This window comes from Oreochromis niloticus, linkage group LG13 (assembly GCF_001858045.2).
Source record: "Oreochromis niloticus isolate F11D_XX linkage group LG13, O_niloticus_UMD_NMBU, whole genome shotgun sequence".
In the NCBI taxonomy this organism is placed as follows: Eukaryota; Metazoa; Chordata; class Actinopteri; order Cichliformes; family Cichlidae; genus Oreochromis; species Oreochromis niloticus.
The window spans coordinates 1,412,249-1,418,787 of record NC_031978.2 but is presented as its reverse complement, the minus strand read 5'-3'; the positions used below and the strand labels follow the sequence as shown (position 1 = coordinate 1,418,787).

Here is a 6,539-nt window from a genome sequence, read left to right as displayed (position 1 = left end):
TAACTTCTTGTTGTACATTTTCTGTCACATCATCATTAATCACACAAAGTCTTCACATTCCAACAGGTCGGGGTCATCATCATCATCATTTGTCACGGCTATGTATGCAGCTACAGTGGAAACGATTATGCGGTTAATCATGAGTTTTAGACATGGCAGGATACATGTTACAAAACACAAAATAAAAGTAAAAATACTCCAACTCCGATGAGTAGTCTTTGTAGCACCTGTAGCCAGGAGCCAGTGTAAAGTCAAGAAAACCAGTCACTTGTATTACTCACATAGTCCTGATTTTGGGCCTGCTGGATCTGTCTCAAGGTGTTCAGGGCGTCAGTCATGTTTGATGAGTGTACATTGTCTGGTATGTAAGTGCAGCAGGTGTTGTTGAAGAGGACGCAAAGTCCCCCTTTCTCTACTAGTATCATGTCCAAAGCTACTCGATGTTGCATCACTGCGATCCGTAATGCATCGATTTCCTGATTCTGCTGTTCGTTGATCTTGCATGAAGCGTTCAAGAAGAGTCCAAAGCGGTAGTCCAGAGTTTCAATCCCCAGCATGTTTTTTCCGGTTCCCACCCAGGGGAACAACGTGTGGAGTACTTTCTGTCCGGTAGTCCACAGTTTGAATTCCTTGGGTATGTCGGCAGATACCAAGATTTGGACCCAAACGCAGACGAGAGACAGCGGTTTCTTTTCAGCATCGATTTTATTAAACTCAGGAAGCTTCAGTCACTGAAAAAGAGGGAACCAGGAGAGGAGATGCTACGGTGCTTATGTTGATGTTTGAGTGAGAGGAGGGAGCGTCTTACTTGGAGCGGCAAAGAAGAGTCAGCCAGGTGAGTGTTTGAAGCAGTGGGGTTGATTCCTGAGACGTCCAACCTCTTTCCACACTTTGCAGTGATGAGGAGGGCAGACAGGCGAGTGTCCAGCAGATCCGTAGGAGCGGAATTGACCATCATTGGGAAAGGCGAGAGAGGAAAACAGGTGAGCAGTGAATACTGAACCCAGAGCGTGGATACTGGAGACACAGGGACAGAACACGTTAACACAAGGAAAACATTTATCGGCACATGAGGGAGCAGAAGGGCGAAGGCTTGCACTGGTCCTTAGATGCTGGTTACTGATGATCTTCTATCCTGTCTTCCTTCTCTCACCCCAACCAATCACAGCAGATGGCCCCGCCCCTCCCTGAGCCTGGTTCTGTCGGAGGTTTCTTCCTGTTAAAAGGGAGTTTTTCCTTCCCACTGTCACCAAAGTGCTTGCTCATAGGGGGTCATATGATTGTTGGGTTTTTTCTCTGTATGTATTTTTGTAGGGTCTACCTTACAATACAAAGCACCTTGAGGCGACTGTTGTTGTGATTTGGTGCTGTGTAAATAAACCTGAACTAAACTGAATCGTTTGAAGGAGAGATGATTCCAGAGCGGGAACTCCGCCCCAGGGGGGAGGGGCCTGGAGCCAGGAGCAAGAATGGAAAACACTCCCAAAAACACAAACCCTCATCCTGGATCATGACACAAAAATCATCCTGAAACCATGATCAGAAATGGACGAGGCATTTAAGGTCAGCATTTGTGGGGCTGAACAATTCAGCCTCACTCAAACAGACCCCACACAGGACTCCTGATCCGACTCCAGCTGCCCAGCTCCTCCTGCAGGTGGTTATGGGGGAATACGTCCAGGTTTCCAGAAATTATGATCACAGGTTTACACTGGGCCATGTTTCCCAACCTTCTGGATCCACGGCACATATTTCATTTGACTATTATGGAATTCTTTGTTCATCTTCTTCTGTTTTACTGGCAGTTGGCAACTGATTTAATTAGAACATATAGTTGTACTGCCCTCTAGTGGAAGAGAATGTAATTGTTCTGCCTGTTACTCACGCCGGTGGCTTAGAGTACTAATCAGGTGGAACCAGATAATCCTGCACAGCACAGTGGTTGGGAAACACTCCTCTAGCCATGCCTGGACTGGGAACTAAACACATGACAACTGACATGAAGGAAGCAGATTAAAAATAATGTGTCTTTTACTTTCCGTGATTGTGTCGAGGCGGAGCTGCCAGTATATTTACCACACGCACACATACGAACACTGTGGTTATAACGGTTTCAGTGGGTGAAACTCTCAGAGGTACTTTGGTACTGCCTGTTGTATTTATTACTATCAAACTATACTCTGCATTCTTTAAATCATGCATTTAAAATGCATGGCAGTGGTCAAAATGCTGCTGACATAAAAGGCTTTAACAGTGACATTAATGTAGAAAAATGTAAAGAGGAAATGGATTCTCGTTTCTGCTGTGCCAGCTCTGAGGCTCTGCGTACATTTAGCAGCACTTTACTTAATTGAGGATTTCCTGCAGATATTATGGTTCATAATGACTTTTCATTATAATCCTCTTTATGATTTCTATACATTTCTAAATAAAACACCAAACAGATGAAACTGTGTTTAAAAGTGTTTTATTTGATGTTTCTGGTGCTTTTACTTGATGTCTAAGCGTGTGCTGTAATATGTAAGTAAATACACACATTTTTGTTTCATTCTTTTGTGTAATATTTGAACGATATTTGATTTTAAACATGTAAAGGAGTGATTCTGACTGCAGTGTTTGAATACTGTGATAACAGATGCCTTCCTGTGCTCGGGGTTTTCTGGCTCTCTCGCTGCTCTTCGTCGCTCTCCCTGCCAGCGGCCCGTGTTGTGCTGACAGCTGAGGACTCTGACATGAAGCTAACATGATCCGTGCTGTAAAAATATTTACTGTACACGACCACAACACACTGAGCGCGCTCCGTGCAGCCCGGCGGCGTCTGTAGCGCAGCCAGGCCGTGTCTGGTATTAAACCGTAACCGGCACCGTTTGTAAAGGATGCCGTCTGCGTGCAGCGGTGAGGCTCTCGGGTCCTGCTGTCACTCAAATGTTTCTGCACGCTCCACTTCCTGTCACATAACAAAATGTGAACAAGTCATTAAAACATGTAGTTTTGCATATATTCTAATATTTCTGTTATCACAGTTACAAACAGACGGAGCTCTAATGGAAGATGATTTTAGAGCCTCAGAGCCGTTTGACAGGGAGAGGTCACGTGGGATTGTGACTTCTTCCCCAAAATTATACGTTGACACACATACTCACAGTAATCAGTCAAAGATTTATCATAAAGCAAAGCCAACGTGCATCTGAAGAGCCAGCGTTTAGACACAAGCTTTGTGGTACTTCACCTGACTTTTTATTTCACACTCAGGATAATGACACACTTTAAAAGGCAAATAAATACACGATTAAATAAGTCGTTAGTATTATTATATTACATGTGCATCTTATTCATGTGAACTAGAACTGCAGGATGAAGCTGTAATCAGCCGCTGCTAGTCTCTTCTTTACCTCCAAGCTCAATCCTGACATCATTGCTCTTGTCCAATCATTTTAATGCCCGCCTTCTGCAAACCAATCAGCCTCTGATCAACTTTAAATCTCAGCAGTCTTTTTTAATTCTCTCTCTTTACTCATCTTCAGCTCAGAGCTCCATCCAAGCCTCCGTCTTCATCTTCAACACCACCATCTAGACTCTGGGGGTCCGGTCCTAACTCCCATCACTGCTGAGATTCTGATCACAGGTCATCACAGCAGAGCGGTCATTGTTCCACATGGTCTCTCCTTATTGGTCTGAGCTCAGTATTCATTTGGTCGCTGATCACTTTCACTGAAATCAGTTTTAAGGGTTCAGAATAAACAGAAATACCACCTTAAATGCTCCCACAGGCGCCCGCCTCATTTTTAAAAGCCGAGAGTGGTTCAGATTATAAATGTGTGTCTGGATTCACGTACACTCGTACAACACAAGATGTCAGCAATGCAACTCTGAATAATTCAGTCTGAGAGGAAGCATGGCTTCCCCCGGTCGTCATGGAGACGCTTCAGTGGTCATCACATGATCTGAATTTCTTGTTTCTGGAAAAGAAAAGATTTGTCAGGCTGAAAGAGGACACTGCACACACACACACACACACACACACACACACCCACACACACACACACACACAGTGTGTGAGGAGTGTGTGTGCAGCACCATTGTTCTCTTTGAGTGTGACGGTTTGTGTGTTAATTTGTCTGCATCTGCTGTGTGTGTGTGAGACTAACTGCATGTGTCCACGTGCCTTGTGTGTGTGTGTGTGTGTGTGTGTGTTCACGCTGGTCTGTACTCTGTGTGTGTTTACACTTGGATGAGCCTTCTGTTCGGCGTGCAGTCGCTCTCAGTGAGCTGGGTTTTTAGGTCGCAGTGTTCTTTCTGCCACAGCCGTGCGCACACACGCACACACACAACATGCACGCACACACACAGACACACAGTCACGTCGGAGAAGATGTTGGGCGCTATTAGACGCTGGGCTGCCGAGTTTGGGTGGATGGGGGCGGTGGTGGTGGTGGTGGTGTGTGTGTGTGTGTGTGTGTGTGTGTGTGTGTGTGTGTGTGTTTAGGGGGTCCCAGAGGTCTTGTCATGCATATGGGCACAGAGCCAAGCTGAGAGGCTGCGAGTGTGTGTGTGTGTGTGTGTGTGTGTGTGTGTGTGTGAGTTTGAGTTTGTGTGTGTGATGCTGGAGGGTTTAAAACCTCCACTGCTGTGTAACATGTCGACTCTTTTTAGTAATGTCATCCAGTACACACACACGCACACACACACACACACACACACACACGTGAAAGCTGGTGAAGTCTCTCTGATTCGTTGTGACTCAGAGCTTTAAACTTACAGGACCTCAATTCATACGTTATATTCATCGAGCTCATGTGTTTGATTTTAAATGCTTAACAAAAATTCAATAAATAAAATAAAACATATGTTCTATCTTATATTCTTAATTATTGTATGCAGCCATCAGCTACGACATTCAAACTAGGCACCTGGTAGTGGGTTGGTCCCACGCCTGCTGCTAAAACCATCAGGGCGAGGAGTCCACAGGCTCTGAAGGTGTCCTGTGGGGCCAGATAAACAAGATGTTTTCACCAGATCCTCAAAGTCGTGAGTGATCAGAGCAAAGATCGAACGCTGTCCCTCTAAACACAGTGAAGACTTAACCAGAGTGAATTCCCTGGCACTAATTTCCAAGTCGATCATCTGCTGCAACCGGGCATATAAAAGGAAGAAATCGCTCAGACACTCAGAAAAAGCTTTATAAAAACTGAATGAAACTCTACATCCTCTAAGTTAGGAGACAGTCTGACGACCATAAAGATGGTAGAGATTCATCCATTTTCTTTTACCTAAAATTACACCACAACTAATTTGATGATAACTGCATATGTGTTTAATAAAGTTGGCATGGCTCACGCTGTTATTGTGTAATCTGGGAATTATATTTGGTGGTCAGTGGTTAAATAAATTCGTTATCGTCTTTCTTATCAGACAGAGATGAAAACAACAGTGGACAGCAAGTTAATAGTCATGTTTACACTCAGATTGATCAATCTAACGAAAAAGGGAAATTAAACCGAGTTACTGGTTTTCACAACAGTCCAGCATATTTTGTGTTGTAGAACAAATCATGTCTGTGATTAGCAGCAGTCTGAAAACACAGACTTTAAATTCCAACAGCTAACCAATAAATCAATCAATAAATCAATAAAATAAATAAAGTCACTCACTTTCAGAAGAGGAAATGGATAGATAACTCAGGAGCCACACATATACGACAGAAGACGTCACATGAAGTCCTGAATTACTTCAGACTCAGTGAGTATTTGAAACAACGCTTTTAGCCAGTCTAGCATGCCTAGCTCTTGGGTTGTAGCTTATGTCAGTAGGTTGCAGCCAACTGAAGTCTGTTTTCTTACTCCTCCCAATCCAAGTGCGACTCGACTCGGATCAACTGTTTTTTTTTTAATCGAGTCCCACTTAATGTGTGAAGTCATCGTCATAGCAACACGGTGAAGCATCACGTCACGTAATTAGCATGTGACACAAACGCTATGACAAAGGCGATGACATACCTGCTGCTCGATCTGTGGCTTTTCATCAGACTTGGGGAACACTGTGTTGTTTTTTTTGTAGCCATTTCTTTCATTGCCAGGTTTCAAAAATGGCAATTTAGATTTTCTTGAACGAGATACTCTCATGACTCATCGAGTGATGCCACTGACCAACCAATCGGTGGCATGCGGTCTGATACCGTCACATTTTAGTACCTGCACGCATGCTTGGAGTCCCAGCTGTGCAGGTATTATTTTAGTACCTTGTACCAGGTACTCTGAACCTAATGGAAAACCCGGAAAACTGCAGCGGACTGTGGTGAGTCAATCCGAGTAGGTACTAATGGGAAAGGAACTTATGTGTCCACGTCTATTTACTGTGGAAGAGGTTGTAAACTTTGGGAAAGGAGTCCGAGTTGGGAATATGAGTTGATGAGTCAGTGAAACTCACTTTTGTCTGATGACAACCATACTGAGGTGAGCTGTTGAGGATATCCTGAACTTTTCTATCAGCATTGCTACTGTTTTTGCCACTGTTAGCGGCAGTTAGCCTCTGTTAGCAGC

The 6,539-nt window shown here is 44.1% G+C and overlaps 1 long non-coding RNA gene across 1 annotated transcript; it reads right to left on the bottom strand.

Annotated features, from left to right (window-relative positions):
* Positions 1 to 3,217: 3,217 nt before the first annotated feature.
* Positions 3,218 to 5,784, bottom strand: LOC112841924 (uncharacterized). The gene is made up of 3 exons (XR_003213405.1): positions 5,652 to 5,784; positions 4,911 to 4,982; positions 3,218 to 3,959 (listed from the first exon to the last, which is right to left on the bottom strand). It is a non-coding gene; the product is annotated as an uncharacterized LOC112841924 (long non-coding RNA).
* Positions 5,785 to 6,539: the final 755 nt, after the last annotated feature.